This window comes from Acomys minous (assembly GCF_964271855.1).
Source record: "Acomys minous genome assembly, chromosome: 6".
Taxonomy (NCBI): domain Eukaryota; kingdom Metazoa; phylum Chordata; class Mammalia; order Rodentia; family Muridae; genus Acomys; species Acomys minous.
This window is the reverse complement of record NC_140487.1, coordinates 123,514,691-123,526,905: the sequence shown is the minus strand read 5'-3', so window position 1 is coordinate 123,526,905 and position 12,215 is coordinate 123,514,691. Positions and strand designations below refer to the sequence as shown.

Genomic DNA, 12,215 nt, shown 5'->3' with positions numbered 1-12,215 from the left:
AAGATGACCTTGAACTCCTGATCCTCCTGCTGCTACCTCAGAGCGCTGGAATCATATGTCTCATCTAACTGGCGAAGGCATGAAGGGATGTGAGGATACTTCCACACACAGGCTTTGTTCTGACCCTACCGCAATTGGGTTTTGTTTTATTTTTCCTACTGGTGTAGTGCTCGCAGCTTTTACCACTGAGCCACACTGCCACCCTTTCAGATCTTAAAGCCAAGGAGACAGTATCCTCCTGGCAGTGAGGGGGCCTGAGGACCCTGGTGTGCTTGCTGGGAGGCTGTGCAATCACTTTGGTTTGCATTCAAATGATACAGCATCCCAGTGATCAGCCCCAAGTCATTTCTCCTTAACTTGTTATCTTTCTGTGCCACGGGGCAGCACGTCAGGTCATTCAGCAGTGTGGAAAGCCCTGGAATGCTCTCTGAGGGCACAGAACGAGGCAGGCCTGTGCTAGAGGTTGCTTTTAGGTAGGACCTGGCAGCAGTCAGGCAGCCTTTGTTTCTATTCCAGGCTTCGATAAGGAGAGGGTCGTAGCAAGGTCCAAGCACATCTATTCTTCAGCTGCTGTTGGTTTGCACCTTATCTTGAGAAGGGGGTTTGGCACAGGATGTCTAAAGTCCAACGCTTGCCCAACATGTCTTCTGTCTCCTGTATCCCTTGCCTAGCTATACTACACACAGGGGTGTGTCTCTTGGCCAGGAGAACCCAGGTCCAAAATTATGACTAGGGGAGGAGGGGAAAGGGCAGGCGCTGTCACCGTTTCAGCACCTGTCCACACTGCTAACCACCGCCGACTCAGGGAGACTCCCGTCCATCCTCTGACTCAGCACCTGGTGTTCCACACATGACCAGCTTGCTGTGTGCTTATCCTCCTGAGAACTGAACTTGGCCTTGTCTATCACAGAGCACACTGGACAAGAAGGGTGCGTTCCTCAGGATCACGGGCCCAGAGCATGAGAGCCAGGTAGCTGCCGTGGCTCAGCCACGTGCATGGCTTCTGATGACTAAGCATTACCACTCTGCTTTAAATAACTATTCATTTCATTTCTTAAAAAAGACGTGTTGTAGGTTTTTTGTTTTGTTTTGTTTTGTTCTGTTTGCGTGTATGTGTGCATATGTCATGTGTATGTAGGTGTCCTTGGAGGCCAGAGGTACCAGGATCCCTTGGAGCTGGAGTTAGAAGTGATGTGAGGTGCCTGCCCTGGTATTAGGGAGCCAGCTCTGTCCTCTAGAAGGGCAGGAAATAATTTAACTGCCGGAGAACAGCTTCAGCTTCAAGGGGTCAGGTCCTGAGATGGGGAAAGGGCGCTGACATAAAGTAAAGACTGTTGACTTTCAAGCAGGTGGCCCCAAGTAGCTCAAGCCACTTTATTTTCACAATCGCAGTCCCGCTCCCCTGAGCAGCGACATCAGTGGTTATTTTATTTAACGAAGTCGTAACACCAGCACTACCTAAGCCCATCATTATGAAAAGCCCCCAATAGTTTCCCTTCCTCCTCCCTGCCCTCTTGCTGGGTCAACCACCCCCCAAACCATATTTTGCACCACAAAGTTCAATTTCAGTAAGCAAAAATAAATGTGTAGCCAGGTACGTCCTGTGGACATGAGCACATACCCAGCTGCTAGCAAATGCGATTACACAGTTAGGCAAGGAGAGAAAATGGCCAACCACTTGTGGCCAACATCTTTCTAAGAACCATGTTTTAAGTCTGTACTGATCAGGCCCAGCTCCCCCATTTCTCAGTCTCTGCTGAGCAGACACAGCTTCCCCATCTTTCAGTCAGTCTCTGTTGCTCAGACACAGCTTCCTCAGAACAGTTATGCAAGCAGGACCCCACTGCTCTCCACAACTGCCACGGGCTTACTCGGTGTGACGGCAGCTGTTTCTCCAGGGACATGATTACGTGTCACAAGATACCCAGGATTAATGGTCACATCTGGAGGATCCACGGAGACAGGAGAGGAGGGTTCTATGCCCGGAAAGAGTATTGAGAAGATAGAGTCTCCCAGCCTTTCAGCCTGCGTTGGTCCCAGCTGTGCCCGTGACCCACAAAATGAAACTGTATTGATACAAATATAAACAGCGTGGCAAAGCAAGCAGAGCTTGCAGCACACAGGCACCAAAATTCACCACCGGTCCTTGCCAATTAGGAAGGGGTCTCCAAGGGCCTTGCCACTGAAGAGTCCCATCAGTGAGGCACTCATATGCCATTCCCTGCAGATGCCGCATGGCCGCCGCCATCTAGCCGTGGAGCCATCTCTCTCGCTGCCCCACCCCCACCCCGGTCATCACTTTCAAACTTGTGGTTACAAAATATATAAGGGCTCTATCTTATTTTGTTCATTTTGTTTCTAAAACTTCGAGTGTGTGTGTGTGTGTGTGTGTGTGTGTGTGTGTGTGTGTGTGTGTACACATGCTTGTGGAGGCTCATGCTTGCAGGACAAGTACTTAATGGCTGAGTTCACTCTCTGGCCCTTTAACCTTTTTATGGCTATTTTGGGGGCTAGAACCGAGCACTGCCTTGGACGTGTTTAGGCAAGTGCTCTTGTTTCTGGGCCACAGCCACTGTTCTCGGTTTTCTGAGCCAGGGTCTCAGGATGTACCCCAGCCTGGTCTGGAACACATAACCAGTGTTGGGGTTACATGTGTGCATCACCTCATCCACCTTAAACACTTTATATAATTTTTTTTTATGTGTAAGGATGTTTTTCCTTCATGTGTCTATATGTACCGTGTGTGAGTTATGTACCTGAGGAGGCCAGAAGGCGGCACCAGATTCCCTAGAACCGGAGTCACAGATGGTGGTGGACCGTCATATGCTGGGAATGCGTTGAACAAGGGTCCTCTAAAAGAGCATCCAGTGCTCTTAACCTTTGAGCTATCACTCTGTCCCCACCTTAACCTTTGTAATGGGCGCATCTCAGGGACGGCATGCTGCCTGGCGGCGGGGCACTTGTCAAGCACGCCCGCTGCCTGGGTTTGGTCCTCAACATTGCAAAGCAAGCAAATCTATTTGCTGTTAGAGGGAGGGTATCTGGGAGGGGGGACTGGGGGGAGGAAAAAGAGGGGGGAAACGACATAATACCACTTCAATAAAAACATATTTTTTTAAAAAAGTATAGTGTTAAGTAAACAGAATTTTGGGGGCCTTGGGAGGAGGAAGTGGCATGTGGCATGTTTCCCCTCCCCTTGGGGAAGGAATCTTCACAGTGAGTGCCAGTTAACTGCTGTGTGGCACCATGTGCTTCGAGGCCATGGCAGGGCAGGCCAACCAGGGAGTGCACAGTGAGTTCCTCTGCAGCAGTTTGAAAGCTTCAGATCAGCCCACACAGCAGCAAGCACTACAGCCCCGCCCCCTTGTTGCATTGTCAATCACTCACCAGCACAGGACAGAAAGGAGTCCAGATAATCTAGTCTCCGTTTGCTCCCTCCATGGCCTGGGGAATGGTGTCATGGAAGCCAGCAGCAGTACTGGGGCCACACAGCTCCCCTTGCATCCAAACTATGAGCAACAGCCCACACCCTTAGGGCTCCTGGAAGCAGAAGCTCCTCCAAGCGACTGGGTCTGTGGGCCTGATCTCCCAGGAGCTTGCTGGAAAGGCAGTCTTTGAGATAAGGACCGTGATGCACACCTTTAATCCCTCAGGAGACTGAGACAGGAGGATCAAGAAAATTCAGGTCTTGGCTGGGCACACTGTAGAGTGAATTTGGGGCCTGCCTGGATAAGTCAGTGTGATCCCGTCTCAGGTTTGAGCTATGATTTCTAGTGACTTTTTGGGCTTATTATATGCGCCCACCACATAGTCACAATAGACACCCGAGCAAGCCTCACATCAGCCAAAATAATCACTGCAATCCAAACTGAGCTAAAAGGCTTTGGCTGATTTGCCACACTCCGCCTCACACAGTTAGAACAAGGCTGAGCGTGTAGCTCAGCAAGGGCGCCTGCCTGGCATGGGCGAGACTCTCAGTGCACTCCCCGGTACCGCGAATCCGCCTGTAATCCCACCTCTGGGAAAGCTGAAGAGACTCTGAGGCCAGCCTAGGTATTATAGTAAAACCATGGGGTCGGGGTGACCAGGTGGGGCTGCAGCTCAGTGGCAGAGCTCTTACCTCGCATTTGTACAAACCTGGGTTTCATCCTCCAAAACTGCAAATCTCAGCTACGAGATACACAGACCTACGAAGTCCGCCTTTCAGCAGCTCTCCGGTCAGTGAAGACTGACACAAACGTCTGAGAAGCATTGCTCCCTGCTTTTCCTGAACGTCACCCGTCTATTATTCCACGTTGGGTATGGGGGTGCAAGCTAAGGCGATTCCAGCAGTAGGAGGCCCAGGCGGGAAGATGAGCAGGAGGTCCAGGCCCATCTGAACTATCTAGAACAAGACCCAAAACCCAAAACACTTTCTCCCAGCTCTGTGGCCAGCCCACGGCCGACTCACCCTCAACGCTCTCCTCGCTGCTCCTCCACAAGATCTTACGAGGACACTCTTGTCTGTCTGTGCTTCCTCCTGGGATGGTGGCCAAGGGGGTGATGAAGGGAAGAGGTAGGTTTGTGCCCCTCGGGCTAGTGAGTGGCACTCCCTGGTATCTTATCTGCATAAAGGCAGATCCAAGCAAGAAAACATAACTGCCTCTTACCTCCACCCTGGACTCATGATCTTTTCAGAGAAAGGCTGACAGAGGGGTGTGAAGGTGCATACATGCCTATAACCCCAGCAACAGGGCAAGAGGATACTTGATTCTGGAGCTTGCTTGAAGTCCAAGCAACACACACACACACACACACACACACACACACACACACACACACACACACTCACTGTTGTCTGGGTATCGTGGTGCATACCTGTAATATCAGCTCTGGGGAGGTAGAGGCAACTAATGTCTGGGGCTACTAGGATCAGGGCCACTAAGGTCTGGGAGCACTAAGGTCTGGGGTCACTAAGATCAGGACCATAAAGATCAGGGCCACTAAGGTCTGGGGGCTGAAGGAGAGATAAACCTGTTTTTTAGGATTCCAAGTGTGGGATTGGAATGGTCTCGTGAGAGAACAGGTGAGGTTAATTCACTAGAAGAGCAACCACCTCGTGCGGGAGCTTAATTGTTGCCAGCTGAAAAGATCCTATGAACAGGCTCTGGGAGGAGATATATAAATGAGCCAGAACTGGAGGTGGGTTTTTTTTGGAGACTTGGGATAGATTTGGCTGTTCATGGCTGCACTTTGAGACACTCCTAGAGAGAACCGCTCGCTGAGGGAAGGCTTCAGAGCTCCGGCTCCTGTTGAGGTTTTGGGTTCTGGTTACTCCAGGTTCCAGCAGAAGAAATCCTGCAGATTGTGCCAGGAGAATCGCTCCTTGGAATTGATATCCTTACGGTTTTGTTATTGTGTCCATTAATCCTCATTTCCTATTGTTTTGGTTAGTCAGGTTATAAGTGACATATGCTCGGTCACTATGTTGCTAATAAAATATATTGGTTAAGAAAATTGAGCCTACAGGGGGCCACTAAGGTCTGGGGCCAGTAAGGTCCGAGAGCCTGTTAAATTACCAAAAACCAGACCCAAGCCAACTGAGCAAAGTAGCCCTGGGCATAGGGTGTGGCTCAGAGACTGCTGGCCTAGCATGTGAGGCCCTGGATTCCCTCCATAACACCAGACCTGGGTGTACCCTAAATGCTATATATTTACAAACTGGTTCCTGCCTCCAGGGGTCACTATCCCCCACAACCATTTCTCCCCTGAATCTGTCTACACTGCCATTCTCCTCTGTAGAAAAAGAAATAGGCGAGTTATGAATTATGCTGGCCGAGTGGATAATTTCACTGACTGCCCTTCTGATTTAGTAAGTTTGTATGTTCTGTAGCTATGTGTTTGCCAGTTTGTTCTATAGCAAACTATGGAATCTTTTGACTTTGGGGACTAAACACAGTGAGTCCAGGAGAGCTCATGGCTCTGCTATCTGCCAGGAAGAAAAGCTGTAGGGAGGACCAGAGAGAGGGTGGGAGGGCATGCTTCCTTCTCTGGCAGCATGGGTATAAGAAATTGCCAGGAATGCTGTATAAATAGCTCACCAACAAGAGTAGCTATTGGCTGGAGAGATGGCTCAGTGGTTAAGAGCACTGGCTGCTCTTCCAGAGGACCGGGGTTCAATTCCTAGCACCCACATGGCAGCTCACAATCTCTATAACTCCAGGCCCTGATGCCCTCTGGCCTCTGAGGTGCACAATTAATTAATTAATTAAAAAGAGCAACTCTTTGTTGGGGCTGGGGAGATTGCTCAGAGGTTAGAGCACTGGCTGCTCTCCTGGGAGGATCCGGGCTTAGTCCAAGTACCCACATGGTGGCTCACAACTTCCTGTAACTCCAATTCCAGGGATCTGACCCCTCGTCCGACCTCCAAGAGCATGCGCACAGAGCATGGACGTACAAACAGGCAAAATGCTCATACACAAAAACTTAGCCGGACTATAAAAACTTAGCCAGGCTATGGTGGTGCATGCCTTTAATCCCAGCACCCAGGAGGCAAGAGGCAAGAAGAGCAGATCTCTGTGAATTCAAGGCCAGCCTGGTCTACACAGTGAGTCCCAGGCCAGCCAGAGCTACATGGTGAGACCCTGTCTCAAAAAAATTTTTTTTCTAAGTCTTTTTAGGGTCCCCACTGACACCCAAGGCTGTGCCTGGTGTCAACTGTGATGTCTCCTGTGCAGGGTAGGGCGAGAACTGAAATCTTCAGATTGGCTGCATTAACCGAGACAGGCTGACCAGTGATGAAAGTGACACTCTTGGGTCACAAGCCTTTCCAGTTGACTTTGAGTGATGTGCTGGGGTCATCTTGGTCTCATGATTACCTAGTTAACATGGAACTACTGATGTCTCAGAACTTAGGAGGCTGGCATTATCACCCAGTGATATACTTGATAACAGGGGGGGGGGGGGGAGGCTGTGATCGGAATCTAGTCTTTTTCCAGAGCCTCGTGGCTCACAGAGCTGGTAGCACTGAAGTTTTCAACCTATGGGTCTCCACCCCTTCAGGGCCGAATGACCCTTTCACGGGGGTCGCCTAAGACCATCAGAAAACACGGGCATTTACATTATAACTCATAACAGTAGCAAAACTATTTATGAAATAGCAATGAAAATAAATCTTTGGTCTGGAGGTTACCACATGAGGAACTATATTAAAGAATCACATTATGGGGGCTGGAGAGATGGCTCAGAGGTCAAGAGCACTGACTGCTCTTCCAGAGGTCCAGAGTTCAGTTTCCAGCAACCACATAGTGGTTTACAACCATCTATAATGTGATCTGGTGCCCCCTTCTGGCCTGAAGATGTACATGCAGGTAGAGCACTGTATACATTATATATATATATATTTTTTTTTTTTTAAAAATCACATTAGAGCTGGGCAGTAGTGGTGCATGCCTTTAATCCCAGCACTTGGGAATCAGAGGCAGGTGGACCCTTGTGAGTTTGAGGTCAGCCTGGTCTACAATGCAAGTCCAGGACACCCAAGGCTACACAGAGAAACCTTGTCTCGAAAAACAAAACAACAAAAATCACATTAGAAATGTTGTGGTAGCAGAACATATCCTTTTTTCTGTTGACACTTGTTTTGTAAACTACTTTATTTATTTTTATTTATTTTTATTTTTGTAAACTCTATTTTATTTGGGGTATTGAACCTCCCTTCCACCAAACCCTTAAGCCTGGATATGAGAAAGAATGTTAGTAGGGAAAGAGGGTGCAAACCCCTTTACTTCTCCCAGCTGTTTAGGATCAGTGGGTTCTTTGGGGGCAACACCAATCTCTCTCGTCAACAGCAAGCACAGCAAGCAGTCTCCTCCGAGCCTCTGCATTAAAATGTTTCTCTCCATCCACCTCTGGTCACTCTAAACTGCTACATGCCGCATGCTACACACCACCCTTTCTCTCTCTGGGCTCTCCTATTTATCTTCCTCAGAGTCCTAGACCACGCCCCTCTCTGTGCTGCACGAGGCAGTGACCACGCCCTGCATGAAACAGTTATCAGCTGTGGACATACTAAATCCCAAACTAAAATCCCACACTTGGGATTAAAACAAAAACGTATTTACATAACATAACTGGGTTTACATAGAAACCAAAACTTCCATTACACTTTTCCTTTTTTGTGGCCTGGGCCCTGTGAACGTGCACTCTAGGCAAATACTCTACGCTGGGCCACACCCCTTGTCCTTGCCTGTGGCTCACCACCACCATCAGCTTCTTCTTTCTTCATGTTGTGCATGTATACACACGTGGAGGCAGAGGACATCAGGTGTCATTCCTCTAGTACTTTCTACCTTGTTCTTTCGAGAAAAGGGTCTCTTACTGGAGTCTTCCCATCTCTGCCTCCCAGTGCTGGTGTTACAGGCACACACCATCATGACTTACTTTTTCGGTGGGCGTTGGGACTTGAACTCTTGTCCTCATAACCACTCAGCAAGCTCTTCACTCACTGAGACAGCATGTCTGTGGGAGGTTATCTTTCTTGCCTTAAAAGGTGTAGGGAGACCCAGGCTGGAAGTGAGTGGTACCATTCTCTGGTTTGGGCCCTGGATTGTCTAAGATTATTAAGCATGCACGCACTCATCACTCCCCGCTCTTCACTGTGGATGTGACATAACCAGCTGCTCTGAGTTTCTGCAGCTGCGAGCTTCCCTAAGTTATGGATTGTGTGTGATCTGTTTACCGTAGTTGCTTTTGCTGTCTTTTGTTTGTTTGTCTTCTGAGACCTGTTGACTAGACTAGTATTATATACCCAGAGATATGCCTGCCTCAGCCACCCAAGCACTGGGTTAAAAGTGTGGGCCACCGGGCTCAACTCCCTAAGTTTCTTTTTCTCAGGATATTTTGTTACAGTAACAGAGATGGAACTAATATGACACAGATGCATGTTGGGTTGACCCCTAGAACTCATGGTCCCAAAAGAAAATGTAGTATTTAGAGCTCCACTGGAAATCTATGGGAACAAGAAGTCATCCTGTTGGGTATCCATTCGGTATAGGCAGAAAGAGGCCAAAAAGCACATGTACAGTGTGGAGAAGTGAGGGACAGCAAGCTGCATTTCAGGAGACAGAGAAAAGTGTATCTGGTCAGGGAGGCCTGGGATCCCACATCCAGGGACCAGAGGCATAGACCCTACATGGCTGACTTTCCTGAACCCACACCTCTTTGTGCTTACACAAACAAACCCCAGTGAGCCAGGACATGAGTGTGCAGGCCTGTGATCACAGCAGGGAGAAAGTGAGGTTCAGATTCGTGGTCTAGATGGAGTTGGGGTGCTTCCGAGGACCTCCTGAGCAGAAAAGGAGGACGGTAGCAGCCATGCAGAGCAAGGCTGGCGGTCAGGCTGGAGGGACGGATGGGAGGGGAGATGGACACGGCAGTCAGTGAGCGTGGAGGGCCAGGGAGGGTCACGGAGGGTCACAGAGGGTCACAGAGGGTCACAGAGGGTCGTGCGAGGCCAGGGAGGGTCACAGAGGGTCACAGAGGGTCACAGAGGGTCACAGAGGGTCGTGCGAGGCCAGGGAGGGTCACAGAGGGTCACAGAGGGTCACGGAGGGTCACAGAGGGTCACAGAGGGTCACAGAGGGTCACAGAGGGTCACAGAGGGTCGTGCGAGGCCAGGGAGGGTCACAGAGGGTCACGGAGGGTCACGGAGGGTCACAGAGGGTCACAGAGGGTCACAGAGGGTCACAGAGGGTCGTGCGAGGCCAGGGAGGGTCACAGAGGGTCACAGAGGGTCACAGAGGGTCAGAAACACAGTGTATGAGAACCAACCACCAAAGGTGAAAGGTTCTGACAGGTGGAAAGCGGGGTGGGTAGATGAATCCAGGATTACAGAGTGTAGCCTACTTGGGACTTAGGGACAGAAGCTAGACAAGGTGGGGGCGTAGCCAACCAGTCGGGTTCCTGAACTTTCTCAAGTATCGGTTAGCAAAGCCCACGCATGTGGCCAGTGACTGCACCCTTGAAAGAAGGCTCTCCAGGTCTCAGCCGACCTCAGGCCAGGCTGTTGCCTCACTCGGCCCTCCCCACGTCAGTGTGGAGTCAGTTTAGCAAACACACAGGAGGAAAATGATTGACTCATCTAGTTTAAAACAGCAAGAGTTTGAGCTTTCACTCAGCCACCCAGGGTTAACATCAGACTTTAAAAAACAAAAACAAAACAAAACAAAACAAAACAAAAAAACTCATGCTAGGCCTAATTACACCACAAGTGTGAGTTCACACAAGCTCACGAAGAAGGGCTGGAGAGCTAGCTCAGCAGCTAAGAGCATTTGCTGTTCTTAAAGAAGACCCAGGTTTAGCTCCCAGCAATCACTGCTCACAAATATCTATAGCCACAGTTTCAGGGGATCAGTGTCCCCCTGGCCTCCTACATACGTGGTGCACTTACATGCACAAAAACATTCATACACATAAGAGCAAAGACATATGGTTTCATTTGTATTCGGAGCTTTTGACACATAGTAATCTTTATTTTTTATTTTTTTCAAGAGAGAGACAGAGACAGAGAGACAGAAAAAAACTAAAATGCTTTAGAAAATTGGCTGGGTTTGGTGGCATAGGCCTATAAACCCAGAAAGAGAGAAACTGTTAAGGCCTGCCGGGACTACTGGTGGGAACCCCTTGCTTCAAAACTTAATAAAATGAAAATGGATGGGAAAATACTTATCTAGTATGCACGCGCACACACACACGCACACACACACGCACACATATACACATCCTTAGAAGGACAGAGGCAGGAAGCAGCTGGTGACTGATTTGGAGAACAAGATTCACAAAGTGCTTTAAAAGGGTGATGGGGAAACGCAGCTGGCAAGGGGCTGCAGCACCCATTAAGGCTGAGGTCACATTTGGGTGGCTGAGGGGCACAGACGGATAAATATCAAATAACACTAACTCGTAGAGACAGGGACCCACCTGACTGAGCAAAGCAGGCGCTAAGGCTCCCCCTGGGCCCCGAGGTTTCTCCTTCCCTTCTTCTCTTCAGTTCTGAGCTCTGAGCGCCCAGCAGACCCACTTGGTCACCAGCTCTGAGCTAAGGTTGATGCTGTGAACTCACAGGGCTAGAGGCAAGGCACCAAGCCTCCAGTCACCACCAGCCACCTGCAGGGCAGCATGGGAAACAGACGGAAGTGTAGACCTTGGGGAGGCAGCAATCCTGCCACTGGTACCATCAAACAGTTGGGACGAGCCTGGGACGCTTTCTGACGCCCTCGTCCTACGCAGACCTTTCCTTGAACAAAGCCCAGGGCTCCACAGCGCCCTGCCCAGCGGGGTTTATTCCAACATAATTTCCTCCGTGGTACTTTGGAGATCATTTTCTCCTCTACAGGAAACAAATTCCTAGAATTTCTGTCCCATTTTAGAAGCCAGTAGATCATTATCGGCAGCACGCTGACCGTGCACAAATTAGCTGTGATACCTGTCTTAGCTGATAGGACCTTAGGATGCCTTGTGTAGGCTGTGTCTGTCAGCAGACAGCCCACTGCCTACGTGCTTCCTTTGACTCCCAAAAGGGAGCCTATCTCTTGTAAATCTTCTAAAGAAATGCTTTCCAAGGAAACCAGAAAAGGAGCATATGGACACAGTCCTCTGAGCGACTCTTCCTTCCTTTATAGAGATGGAAATCGATGGCCCGGTATGGCTTTGCTTTCATCCTCAGCCATTTCCCAGGCTCTGAGCATCCTCTCAGCTTTGACAGAAGGCAAGGGCACTACCTCACTTTGCCTGCTAGGTGGCGGGCAAACTTCTGAGAGCCTGCGGCTCAGCACATACAGCTTTCTGAGTGGAAGCGGACACAGACACTTCTTTAAGCCCCTCTCTGACAGGCCAAGGCTGCAGCTCTAGCTTCCTGGGAGGCTGAGGTAGGAAAATCGAAGGTTCAAGACCAGCCTAGGCAACTTTGTAAGATCCTGTCCTGAAAACAACAACAACAACAAAAAAGGGTGGGCTTGGAATAGAAATTAGTGGCAGAGTAGTTGCCTAACAGGCACAAGGCCCGAGTACAGAAAACACAAAACAAACCAAACAAAACCCTTTTTCTTTTTAATGTAATTATCAGGAGAGGCAGAGGCAAGTGGATCTCTGTGAGTTAGAGGCCAGCCTGATCTACATAGCAAGGAATCCACATGAGACATTGTCTCAAAAAATTAAATAAAATCTTGTTTCTATAA

At 49.4% G+C, this 12,215-nt stretch overlaps 1 protein-coding gene across 1 annotated transcript in view; it reads right to left on the bottom strand.

The window, feature by feature from the left end:
• The window catches only part of SLC2A5 (solute carrier family 2 member 5), a 34,275-nt gene extending 29,791 nt beyond the window's left edge, over positions 1-4,484 (bottom strand). The window contains exon 1 of the mRNA XM_084786744.1: positions 4,451-4,484. The gene's annotated coding sequence lies outside the window, so the exon portion shown is untranslated. The remainder of the gene's footprint in view (positions 1-4,450) is intronic.
• Between the last annotated feature and the right edge of the window lie 7,731 nt (positions 4,485-12,215).